Source organism: Hevea brasiliensis, chromosome 14 (genome assembly GCF_030052815.1).
Source record: "Hevea brasiliensis isolate MT/VB/25A 57/8 chromosome 14, ASM3005281v1, whole genome shotgun sequence".
Taxonomy (NCBI): Eukaryota; Viridiplantae; Streptophyta; class Magnoliopsida; order Malpighiales; family Euphorbiaceae; genus Hevea; species Hevea brasiliensis.
Window position 1 is genome coordinate 59,729,281 of NC_079506.1, and position 14,190 is coordinate 59,743,470.

Genomic DNA, 14,190 nt, shown 5'->3' on the forward strand with positions numbered 1-14,190 from the left:
CAATTGACCAAATTGCCCCTCGCCGGTTCGACCCGGTTTGCAAATAATTAAATATTTCTTTCGGCTCCCTAACCTAATTATTTGACTGACTTAACAATTATTTTTCATGATTTTCTCTTTTCCAATGTGTTTGTAATGGTCCTAAGGACCGCAGCGTCACATTTTACGGTTCGAAATTTGAGTTTAAATTGACTTCACAACCCTTCCTGAGAAGGTCACCCATCGCTGTGACTTTCGGCTCATTTAACTTCTTATGTTCTGTTTTTCTTATTTATACTTAACTAATTGGTAATTACTAATTATTTGTGTTCAGGGCTTATCTAGTTGTCTTAAGTATGGTTCTAATCCCCTTAATTGTCCGAACCGACATCGGTCATCGGAATAGTGAAATATACCAGGCTATGCAAATAGGGGTGTTACATTCACCTACTTCATCCCAACATAGGGGAATTCTGCACTTTCTGCCATATAAAGCTTCATATGGAGGCATCCCAATGCTTGATTGGTAGCTGTTGTTATAAGCAAACTCAATCAAAGGCAAGTGTATATCCCAACTACCTTCAAACTCAATCGCACAAGCCCGCAGCATATCCTCCAATATCTGAATTACCCTCTCAGACTGGCCATCTGTCTGTGGGTGGAATGCCGTGCTAAAGTTCAATCTAGTTCCTAGGGCTCTCTGAAGACTACCCCAGAATCTAGAAGTGAACCTAGAATCTCTATCTGATACAATCGATACTGGCACTCCATGTAGTTTTACAATCTCTTTTATGTACAATCTGGCCAATCTCTCCCACTATAGTCCATCTGGACTGGCAAAAAGTGAGCAGATGTAACATCCTCACTTTAGCTAGTCCATGCAGTCTACTGTTCCGGTGACCAATGCCGGTTCGGCCAGCTAGAATGTTTGAAATTATAATTAGACTAAAGAAACTAAATAATGCTCATAAAAATCAAGGAAAATTTTTAGAAACCAAATACACTAAGGTTAAATGAGCCGAAACCCCCGGGGATGAGTAACCCGAAAGGGAAATGACGGTGAAGGCCGTTAGCAATCCTAGACCCAGGAAAAAATTTATAAAATAATTTTTGGGATCCAGAGAAGGGTCATTGAGGTTCTTATGGCATTAGAATGCCAAGAAAATGCTTAGAAAAATTTTTCAATCGGTACAGACAATTTTGGCTCGTTAAGCCAAATGGAGGGCATTTTGATCATTTTGTCTTCAGAGATGATTTTTGGCCAACTTGTCTAGTTAAATAAATAATTTATATGACATAAAATGTGAATAAATATTGTTAAAAATTTAATTGAAATTAAATAGACAAGAAATGGATAGAAAATGAAAGAAATTGGAATTATGACATCATAATAATGTCATTAAAATTCTCCCACCCAATCCAATGTTGACACATGGCATAAGTTTATTTAAAGAGACTTAATGGGCAGAAAAATGAAGAAAAAAATCAAAAGCTTCTCATCCCTTCTTCTTGCCGTTTTACTCTTCCTCCATGGCCACCATTGTCAAGCTTTTCAAAGCTTGATTTCCATAGTTTTTTGCCCACTAAACCCTATGTTGTCAATACAAAAACTTGTTCTTTCATCTTGGTAAATCTTTTAGGAGCAAAAAGAAAAGAAAAAGAAGAACCCTAGCAAGTTGGAATTTCACTCCATTAGAGGTTAGTGACCTAAACTTGATTTTCTCTTTAAATTCATGTTAAAGGAGTATGATTGAGTGCAAAAATTACAAAGAATTTAATAAATACCATGTGTATGCTCATCCCATATTTTCGGCAGCCTTGGTTGGGGTAAGATTTTGATGGTTTTCATGGAACTAAAATGGTGGTATGGCTGCCCTTGGTATTAATCTCTTGAGTGGAGTAATGAAATGCAAGTTATAATACATGGTTTGAGATAGTTGAGTTAGGGTTTGGGATGAAAATGAGACTTCGATCATGTGATGGTGAAAGTAGGTTTTAATGGTCAATTAGTGACCATTTGGTTTTGTTTGAATAAAAAATGAAGTGGGTTGTGTAGTGGGAATTGAGCTTGGTGTGGCTGCCCTTGGTGACCTGCAGGACTGGGCATGAGTCCAGTAGGTTTGGGCAGCAATAACTGGAATTGTAGAGGTTCAATTGGTGCAAGGCCAATTGGACATGAAACTAGACACATAATGGCACAACTTTGGTGAAGAAACCATGCCCAGAAAATCAAACCAAGTTGACCTAAAGATTGCTCTAATCCGGGTGACTTGCAATCTGCCTGGGTAAAATGACCAAATGAACAGTGTTTAGTCATTTGGTCATAACTCAGTGTAGAAAGGTCCAATTGACCTGAAATTTATCAGCAACAAGCTGAGATATAGACCTACAACTTTCATGAAGAAACCTAACCCAAATTATGACCACAACATATTCAAAAAGTGACTTGCAGTCACTGCTCAAATTACTGTAGATTTGGTCAGTCCAGAAATTCTAGAAAAATTATAATCCAGCCAGTTGTGGTTTATGGGCCATAACTTGAGCTACAAAACTCCAAATGGAGTGATTCAAAAAAAAAAATGTAACTAGACAAAATAAGGAACAACTTTCATGTTGATCATTTTGCCAAATTCCCACTGCAAAAATGACTAATGGAACAGTAAACACAAAGCTTGAAAATTAAAAATTTTGAACAATAAACATTAAGCTTAGAAATGGTATTGGCAACTAATACCAACAATTTTAGAATGCAAAATGTGGTATGTTGGGAGTATTAAAACCAATTTACCTATTGTCCATGTAAAAGTCAACATTTTGTTGACTAATGAATTGAATAGTAACACCAAAACTTGAATTTCAAGAATTGTGAAACTTAAAAGTGTAATATGCCCTAGTATACCTAGCAAGATTGGTTTGGATAGGTTGGCATGCTTATAGGGTTCTGTTAGCAGTACTACATATGGCTTCATGCCATTCTGTGTTTCATGGCCTCCCATGCCATTCTGTGATAAAATAGCCTTTGGCTATGGTAATTGAGTTATTATACTTGAATTATATCCTTGATGATTATTACAGTTTATTAGCTGTTCTGTTGCACACCGGGAGACACAATGTGACCGATGGTGTGATGGTCCGAGGTACTTAGTACCCAGTGCCAGTTTACCCGTTTATCCAGTCCAGTCGACTAGTATGGGTTACTCGGGCAACAATAATGAATTTTACATAATTTTAATCAAATTATACTGCAATAAATGCCAGAAATTAAGTCTACCTAAAATGTAAACATACTTTCTGCATATTTATATTATTTTAGTTTTATTTTATATTGTCACCACTAAGCAGAATTGCTTAGTGCGTCGCTTTTGCCACGTGCAGGTACTGGAGACATAGATGGGGAGCCCAGCAGACATCAGACAGGGTAAACTTTTAGAGCTGCATATTGAGTCTAGAGTCACTTCACATTGCAGTGCTTTTGGTAGGACATTAGGCCATTTTTGGCATTTTGTATTTTGTCAACTTCTGTAATGTATATTATAAACTCATGTAATTATGCTTTTGATGTAATTATCTATGAACTATGTTCAGTCATAAATGTGAGCATTTCTCATTGAGTTGACTGTGATATGAATTGAATTTAATTTTGAGATACTGAAATCATTTGAGAAATTGCTGAGAATATATTGGTGGTTGACTGAGAATGATGTGATGATTTTATTGGAAGTGTTTTTAACAGATTCAGAAGAACTGTTTTTCCAATTTACAGCCGGCACTCTGCCGGATTTTCTATAAAATTTGATGAAAATTCAGATTAATAAAAAATTGTAAATAAACAAGTAAAAAGTGTAAATTGAATTGAAATATGATTTGGTGCTCCGGCACACTGTGTGGCATATCTTGCTCGGCTACACTGTAGACGGGTAAGGGGTGTCACATTTAGTGGTATCAGAGCATCGGTTTAGGCATTTCTGAGCCTAGATAGAGTGCATACCATTGCATTGCATTTGTAAGTGTTGAGCTGACACTGATGCAGATCTGTTTGTTATCTTATTTTGATTAGGATATGGATCCTGCTTCTGAAAGAGCAGTTGATGAAGAGGTGGAGAGTCGTGCTCTACCAAGGGCTGAATCTGAGGGCAAGGGAGAATCTGCTCCACCAGCAGCTGAGGCACCTGCCCAACCTCAGTTTGCACTATTTCAGCAAATGACTGAGTTTTACAGGAAAATGATGGGGGCAATTCTACTACCACAACCACAGCCACAACCTCTACCAGTACCACAGAAGTCCCATCTGGAGAAACTGCGAAAACATGGGGCTATGGATTTCTTTGGGAAGAAGGAGGATGATCCCATGACAGTAGAAAACTGGTTGGATAGAATAATTAGAGTGCTGAAATAGCTTAATTGCACCCCCGAGCAGAACCTGGAGGGTGTTGTGTCCCTACTTCAGGATGATGCATATCAGTGGTGGGACACAGTAACTAGTGAGGTGCAACCGGAACGAATCACCTGGGAATTGTTCCTCACAGAGTTCAGGAAGAAATATGTTAGTAAAGTGTATTTAGAAGAGAGAAGAAGAGAATTTATCAGTCTGAGACAGAGGCAATTATCAGTGGTAGAGTATGAGCGTGAGTTTGTCAGACTGAGCCGGTATGGGAGGGAGATAGTCCCTACAGAGGTAGAGAGGTGCAGAAGGTTTGAAGAAGGGCTCAATGGCAATATAAAAGTCATGATAACAGCATTGGAGATTACGGATTTTGCTAAGCTAGTAGATGCTGCAACGAAAGTAGAAAGAGTCTGAATAAATGAACAAAATAGAAAGGAAAGACAGCAGAAGAGGGGTCCAGGTCAGTCCAGTACATTTTCTGCTTCCAGTAAGAAGAGTAAGGGTCCTCCTGCTCAGGGTTCAGGACAACCACAAGGTCAGGGTCAGTCTCAGGGGCCCAAACTACAGTTCACACCTAGGAGAGGCCAGTCCACACCATCAGTGGGCAGCTCTCCAGGGACGGTGTTCGAGGACCAGGCTCGGCATCTTTTGCACTGTCGTCTTGCGAGAAGTGGCATAAGGGGGACTGTTGGCGAGTGACTAGTGCATGCTTACGGTGTGGATCTACAGAACATCAGATCAAGAATTGTCCGAAGAGGACTACTACAGTTGCTCTAACACAAGCTGACAGACCTGCTCCTGCACCACAAAGGGGTAGGAAGCCCAGTAAATCTAAGGCAGCTGGTCCATCACTGAGGCCTGCATCCGAGTCAGCTGAGAGGCCAGATACTAGAGTACCTGCTAGGGCCTATGCCATCAAAGCTCAGGAGAAGCAAGATGCCCCAGATGTCATTAGGGGTACGTTCTCCCTCTACAACACTTTTGTGCATGCATTGGTGGATCCAGGATCCACTCATTCATACATCTGCATCAAACTACCCGTAGAGGGGGGAGTTCCAGTAGAGGAGAGTGATCAAGACATTCTGGTCACAAATCCACTAGGCCACAGTGTGGTAGTGAATAAAGTGTATAAAGGTTGCCCGTTGAGGATTCAGGGGTATGAATTCTCGGCAGACCTAATTGAATTGCCCTTCCACGAGTTTGACGTGATTTTAGGAATGGACTGGTTGTCACGTTATCAGGCAATAGTTGATTGCAAATTGAAGAGGATTTCTTTGAAAACTTCTGAGGTGATGAGATTACTATTGTGGGTGAAAGGACAGATTTCCTGTGCAATGTTATCTCAGCCACAATTGCAAGAAAATTGATGAGAAAAGGCTGTGAAGCTTACCTAGCACACGTGGTTGATACTAGGCAAGCTAAGCCAAACCTGTGTGATATACCCATAGTAAGAGACTTCCCATATGTATTTCCTGAAGAGTTGCCTAGCTTACCACCAGAAAGAGAAGTCGAGTTTGCTATTCAGGTAATGCTGGGTACAGCACCAATTTCTATTGCCCCTTATAGGATGGCACCTACTGAATTGAGGGAGTTGAAAAATTCAGTTGCAGGAGTTACTCGATAAGGGGTTCATACACCTCAGTGTGTCACCATGGGGAGCTCCGATGCTGTTTGTGAAGAAGAAGGATGGAACCTTGAGATTGTGTATTGATTACCGGCAGTTGAACAAAGTAACTGTGAAAAATAAATATTCGTTACCCAGAATTGACGATTTGTTTGATCAGTTGAAGGGAGCCGGTGTATTTTCAAAAATTGATCTCAGTTCAGGGTATCATCAGTTGAGGGTAAAGGATGCAGATGTGTCAAAAACTGCATTCAGAACACGGTATGGGCATTATGAATTTCTAGTGATACCGTTTGGGTTAACAAATACACCAGCAGCATTTATGGACCTTATGAACCGTATCTTTCATCCATACTTAGATCTGTTTGTAGTGGTCTTTATTGATGATATTCTGGTGTATTCTAAGACCAGGGAAGAACATGATGAACATTTGAGGATTGTTCTGCAATCCTTGCGAGAAAAGAAGTTATATGCTAAGTTGTCCAAGTGTGACTTCTGGATGAGTGAAATCTCTTTCCTTGGACACATAGTATCAGCAGAGGGGATTAGAGTGGATCCCAAAAAGGTATAAGCAGTGATAGAATGGAAGCCTCCTGAAAATACAACTGAGGTCAGAAGTTTCTTGGGGCTAGCTGGGTATTACAGAAGATTTATGTAGGGGTTCTCTCTTATAGCTGCTCCAATGACCAAGTTGTTACACAAGAATGTGGAATTTGGTTGGAACGACAAGTGCCATGCCAGTTTTGAGAGGCTGAAGGCTATGTTGACAGAAGCACTAGTGTTAACACAGCTAGTGTAGGGAAAAGACTTTGTGGTCTACAGTGATGCCTCACATAATGGGCTAGGGTGTGTATTGATGCAAGAGCGGAAAGTGGTTGCCTATGCTTCCAGGCAGTTAAGGCCATATGAACAAAACTACCCTACTCATGACTTGGTGTTAGCAGCAATTATCTTCGCACTGAAGATATGGAGACATTATTTATATGGTGAAAAATGCTACATCTATACAGACCACAAGAGTTTAAAATATTTGCCAACCTAGAAGGAGCTCAATCTTAGACAGAGGCGATGGATTGAGTTCCTAAATGACTATGATTGTGTGATAGATTATCATCCTGGGAAGGCAAATGTAGTTGCTGATGCCTTGAGCAGAAAATACATCACAGCTTTAAGATCACTAAATGCCTGTCTGTCCTTAGCTCAAGATGGAGCTATTTTAGCTGAGTTACAAGTGAGGCCAAACTTGCTACAGCAGATACAAGATGGGCAGAGGGCAGATGAAAAATTAATGGCCATTGTGGGTAAAATTCCAGAGGGAAAGGAAACTGATTATGAGGTGAAAGTAGATGGGTGTCTGTACTACAGAGGAAGAGTGTGTGTATCAGATGATGAGGAACTGAAGACTAATATTCTGAAAGAAGCACACACTAGTGTTTATGCTATGCACCCGAGAAGCACAAAAATGTATAATGATTTGAAGCCTCATTATTTATGGCCTGGTATGAAGAGGGATATAGCTGACTGTGTGACTAAGTGTTTGACATGTCAGTAAGTTAAAGCAGAACATCAAGTTCCATCAGGATTGCTACAGCCTATAAGCATACCTGAATGGAAATGGGACCGGGTCACTATGGATTTTGTTAGTGGTCTACCTCTCACCCAAAAGAAGTGATAGTAGATAGATTGATGAAGTCAGCACATTTTCTACCAGTTAGGACTGACTACTCACTGGAGAAGCTAGCAGAATTGTATATCAGTGAGATAGTTAGACTGTATGGAATCCTACTTTCCATCATATCTGATCAAGACCCAAGGTTTACATCGAGATTCTGGAAAAAGTTGCAAGAAGCCTTGGGCACACAACTCTGCTTTAGAACAGCTTTTCATCATCAGACAGATGGACAGTCATAATGAGTAATCCAGGTAAACTTAAGAACTAATTGAATTTTCATAGTTAATAAATTGAAATGATAGTAACAATGTGAATTATGTGATAGATCCTGGAGGATATGTTAAGGAGTTGTGTCATTGAGTTTGAGGAGAGTTGGGATAGATACCTCCCACTGGCAGAATTCGCATATAACAATAGCTACCAAGCTAGCATCCAAATGGCTCCGTATGAAACACTATATGGGAGGAAATGTAGAACCCCAGTGTGTTGGACTGAATTGGGCGAAGATAAGCTAGTAGGACCAGACCTGGTGAAACAGATTGAGGAGAAAGTGAAGATAATCAAAGCTAACTTGAAGGTTGCCTCAGATAGACAGAAATCTTATGCCGACTTGAAGAGAAAAGAGATAGAGTATGCAGTTGGCGATAAAGTGTTTCTAAAAGTCTGACCGTGGAAGAAAGTACTGAGGTTTGGAAGAAAGGGTAAGTTAAGCCCTAGGTTCATTAGCCCATATGAAGTCATTGAACGTGTGGGACCAATGGCCTATCGGCTAGCTTTACCACCAGAACTGGATAAAATCCATAATGTATTCCATGTTTCTATGTTGAGAAGATATCGCTCAGACCCTTCACATGTCATCTCCATGGAAGAGATTGAAATCCAACTGGACTTGACATATATAGAAGAACCTATACAAATCCTAGCTCGAGAAGTGAAGGAACTGAGAAATAAACAAATTCCACTGGTACAAGTGCTTTGGAGGCACCACAACACTGAAGAGGCAACTTGGGAAGGTGAAGAGACGATGAGGCAACAGTTTCCTCAACTGTTCGCATCAGGTAAATTTCGAAGACGAAATTTTTTATTAGAGGGGAAGAGTTATAACATCCTCATTTTAGCTAGTCCGTACAGTTTACTGTTCCCGTGACCAATGTTGGTCCGAGCAGCTAGAATGTTTGAAATTATAATTAGACTAAAGTGGGGAGTTATAAAGAAACTAAATAATGCTCATAAAAATCAAGGAAAATTTTTAGAAACCAAATACACTAAGGTTAAACGAGCCGAAACCCCCGAGAATGAGTAACCCGAAAGGGAAATGACGGTGAAGGCTGTTAGCAATCCTAGACCAGGGGGAAAATTTATAAAATAATTTTTGGAACTCCAGAGAAGGGTCATTGAGGTTCTTATGGCATTAGAATGCCAAGAAAATGCTTAGAAAAATTTTTCAATCGGTACAGATAATTTTGGCTCGTTAAGCCAAACAGAGGGCATTTTGGTCATTTCATCTTCAGAGATGATTTTTGGCCAACTTGTCCAGTTAAATAAATAATTTATATGACATAAAATGTGAATAAATATTGTTAAAAATTTAATTGAAATTAAATAGACAAGAAATGGATAGAAAATGAAAGAAATTGGAATTATGACATCATAATGATGTCATTAAAATTCTCCCACCCAATCCAATGTTGACACATGGCATAAGTTTATTTAAAGAGACTTAATGGGCAGAAAAATGAAGAAAAAAAATCAAAAGCTTCTCAGCCCTTCTTCTTGCCGTTTCACTCTTCCTCCATGGCCACCATTGTCAAGCTTTTCAAAGCTTGATTTCCATAGTTTTTCACCCACTAAACCCTAAGTTGTCAATACAAAAACTTGTTCTTTCATCTTGGTAAATCTTTTGGGAGCAAAAAGAAAAGAAAAAGAAGAACCCTAGCAAGTTGGAATTTCACTCCATTAGAGGTTAGTGACCTAAACTTGATTTTCTCTTTAAATTCATGTTAAAGGAGTATGATTGAGTGCAAAAATTATAAAGAATTTAATAAATACCATGCGTATGCTCATCCCATATTTTCGGCAGCCTTGGTTGGGGTAAGATTTTGATAGTTTTCATGGAACTAAAATGGTTGTATGGCTGCCCTTGGTATTAATCTCTTGAGTGGAGTAATGAAATGCAAGTTATAATGTATGGCTTGAGATAGTTGAGTTAGGGTTTGGGATGAAAATGAGACTTTGATCATGTGATGGTGAAAGGAGGTTTTAATGGTCAATTAGTGACCATGTGATTTTGTTTGAATAAAAAATGAAGTGGGTTGTGCAGTGGGAATTGAGCTTGGTGTGGCTGCCCTTGGTGGCCTGCAGGACTGGGCATGAGTCCAGTAGGTTTGGGCAGCAATAACTAGAATTGCAGAGGTTCAATTGGTGCAAGGCCAATTGGACATGAAACTAGACACATAATGGCACAACTTTGGTGAAGAAACCATGCCCAGAAAATCAAACCAAGTTAACCTAAAGATTGCCCTAATCCGGGTGACCTGCAATCTGCCTGGGTAAAATGACTAAATGAATAGTGTTTAGTCATTTGGTCATAACTCAGTGTAGAAAGGTCCAATTGACCTGAAATTTTACTAGAAACAAGCTGAGATATAGACCTACAACTTTTATGAAGAAACCTAACCCAAATTATGACCACAACATATTCAAAAAGTGACTTGTAGTCACTACTCAAATTATTGTAGATTTGGTCAGTCCAGAAATTTTGGAAAAATTATAATCCGGCTAGTTGTGGTTTATGGGCCATAACTTGAGCTATAAAACTCCAAATGGAGTGATTCAAAAAAAATAAATGTAACTAGAAAAAATAAGGAACAACTTTCATGTTGATCATTTTGCCAAATTCCCACTGTAAAAATGACTAAGGAACAGTAAACACAGAGCTTGAAAACTGAAAATTTTGAACAATAAACATTAAGCTTAGAAATGGTATTGGCAACCAATACCAATAATTTTAGAATGCAAAATGTGGTATGTTGGGAGTATTAAAACCAATGTACCTATTGTCTATGTAAAAGTCAATATTTTGTTGACTAATGAATTGAATAGTAACACCAAAACTTGAATTTCAAGAATTGTGAAACTTAAAAGTGTAATATGCCCTAGTATACCTAGCAAGATTGGTTTGGATAGGTTGGCATGCCAATAGGGTTCTGTTAGCAGTACTGCATATGGCTGCATGCCATTCTGTGTTTCATGGCCTCCCATGCCATTCTGTGATAAAATAGCCTTTGGCTATTTTAATTGAGTTATTATACTTGAATTATATCCTTGATGATTATTACAGCTTATTAGTTGTTCTGTTGCACACCGGGAGACACAATGTGACCGATGGTGTGATGGTTCGAAGTACTTAGTACCCAGTGCCAGTTTACCCGTTTATCCAGTCCAGTCGACTAGTATGGGTTACTCGGGCAACGATAATGAATTTTACAAAATTTTAATCAAATTATACTGCAATAAATGCCAGAAATTAAGTCTACCTAAAATGTAAACATACATTCTGCATATTTATATTATTTTAGTTATTTTATTTTATATTGTCACCACTAAGCAGAATTGCTTAGCGCGTCGCTTTTGCCACACGCAGGTACCGGAGACATAGCTGGGGAGCCCAGTAGACATCAGACAGGGTAAACTTTCAGAGCTGCATACTGAATTCAAAGTCACCTCACATTGCAGTGCATTTGGTAGGACATTAGGCAACTTTTGGCATTTTCGTATTTTGTATTTTGTCAACTTCTGTAATGTATATTATAAACTCATGTAATTATGCTTTTGATGTAATTATCTATGAACTTTCGGTCATAAATGTGAGCATTTCTCATTGAGTTGACTGTGATATGAATTGAATTTAATTTTGAGATACTGAAGTTATTTGAGAAATTGCTGAGAATATATTGGTGGTTGACTGAGAATGATGTGATGATTTTATTGGAAGTGTTTTTAATAGATTCAAAAGAACTGTTTTTCCAATTTACAGCCGGCACTCTGCCGAATTTTCTATAAAATTTGAGGAAAATTCAGATTAATCAAAAATTATAAATAAATAAGTAACAAGGGTAAATTGAATTGAAATATGATTTGGTGCTCCGGCACACTGTGTGGCATATCTTGCTCGGCTACACTGTAGACGGGTAAGGGGTGTCACAGTAGACTTGGTTAGTCTATCAACTATGACCCATACTGCATCATGACTATTCTGTGTCCTCAGAAGTCTCATCACAAAATCCATAGTTATCTGTTCCCTTACAATGTTTCATAGGGTGCCATTTATATGTTAGCTTGACACTTATTATTGTATACAAATTCTGTTAGTGGGAGGTATCTGTCCCATCTCCCCTCGGATTCAAGGACACAAGTTCTCAGTATATTCTCGAGGGCTTATTACATTTTACAGGTTATTATTATCATTTCATTTCATTATTTATAGAAACTCAATGATTTTTAGAATTTACCTGAATTACTTGTTTCGACTGTCCATCTGTTTGAGGATGATAAGTCATACTGATATCTCTAAACTTATAGCAATTACTGTGGTACAGGTAGTTCACATTATTGTAACCAAGTTACTGACTCTAGCGACCTTACAAGTGTAGTCTTTCGACAGGCTAGTTCTGAAGTTTTAAAATCCTGACTAAAATTTTCACATTTATTTCCAGTAATAGCACTCTATTCTGGCGTAACTATATCAATTTATAGATTACTTACAAATTTTCTTATTTTATTGTACCACGAGGAAGCACGTAGCTCTACACAATAATCCTGTGTTGGTACTGTAATCTGCAGCTTACAAGACAAACATCGAGAACATTACATAGTCACTACGTTATAACCTCATGGACTAGGTTTTCTAACATCTTATCTTTCTCGAATCCACTAATATCCTAAACCGATTCTGATTACAATATCCCTTGAAAATTACTAACAGTAACATCTTTGCCCTCACCTAGAGCAATTCTATTACTGTAACTTACTTTTAGGTCCTCTTGCCTTACATTAAGTAGGCTCGCCAATTAGCTTTATAATTTATGGTGTGTTAGAAAATACTTTTAGCTAACAATTCTTTCAAAATTAATGTCAATCATATTTGTTATTATAGTTTTTATCCTAAAGGACTAGTCACTAATACATCAAAATTCATTCCATGTAAAGGAATAGCAACAGAACATATAGTTCTAACACCAGCACACAACTAAGTAGTGCTAGGATAAAATAATAACTAATTGTTTCTTTCAAAAATTAAGAACTTACCAACAGCTACATTTGAAGTTTCTGTTCTTTCCCCTTGGCGCATAGTGGACGCTCTGACTGGTGCGCTACTATATTCAGGTTGATTCACTGTGTTATGGTGGAGAGGAGTACCAACTCTATTTCTATCTCGACTCTGACTGACTCTCTGTGAACTCCGGAGAGCAGATCGAGGTGCTCTAGTACAATCTCTAACAAAGTGTCCAAGCTTTCCACAATTGTAGCAGGCTCCAGAGGCCTTACGACAAATACCTCCATGTAGCTTACCACAAACATGGCAGAAACGGGCAGAATAGGAACTTCTGGTTGTTCGACAACTAGATCTTGGTGTTCTCTGCCCTGATGATCCGCCTCTGTCGTATCCCTGAGCTCGGGGTTCCTCAAATTCTTTTCTCTTCCCCAAATTACTGTTCGAGCTCTGACCCATAGGTCTCTCCCTCTTCTCTATTTCACACTGCCCTTGTGGGTGGGGGTTGGGTTTGTGCTTGAGCTTGAGCTTGAGCTGACTGAGTATCAACCATTTGTTGAAAGAAAGTGGCCATTTGCTGGGCCATTTGTGCAGTAATTTCTACCGGTAAAACTGGTACAGTCGGGCCTTCGACACTTTGTGGCGCTGGTGCCTCAACTTGTACTTCTGCCATCACAGACTGTTCTATTGTCTCATTCTTCTCTTCCATATCTTTTCACAGGATTTTCTATTCCTGTACAACCAACACAAGGAGATTCCTCTCCATTAGTTCATATTTATAATGTAAATGTACTATATCTATCAAACATTTGAGCAGTTGTAGTTACCGATAAAAAGATTTCAAATTCATAGTTTGAAATTTACTTTAAAACCATTGCTCTGATACCACAAAACATGTCACACCCTACTCCTCCGTAAGATGTAACATGATCCCGTAGTACACCTAATGAATTACCGTACTTCGCCTACTGATAACCCATTAGATATACTACAAGGGATTTTAAAACAATTTTCGTGAAATTTAAATCATCGACTAAAATCTGGTGTTATAAAATTTTTTGAAAATTTCGGCAGAATTCAACTGTATTTTGAGAAAACAGTTCTTCAAACCTTAAAAAAAGAAAATACTCCTAATATGTTTTCTCAAATATAACTCCAAGAACTTCATTTCATCTCACAATTCAATCTCAATAATCAATCATTTCATTTTCAAATGAATCTCATCATAAAAGAAACATTTCATTGATTACAAGACTCAA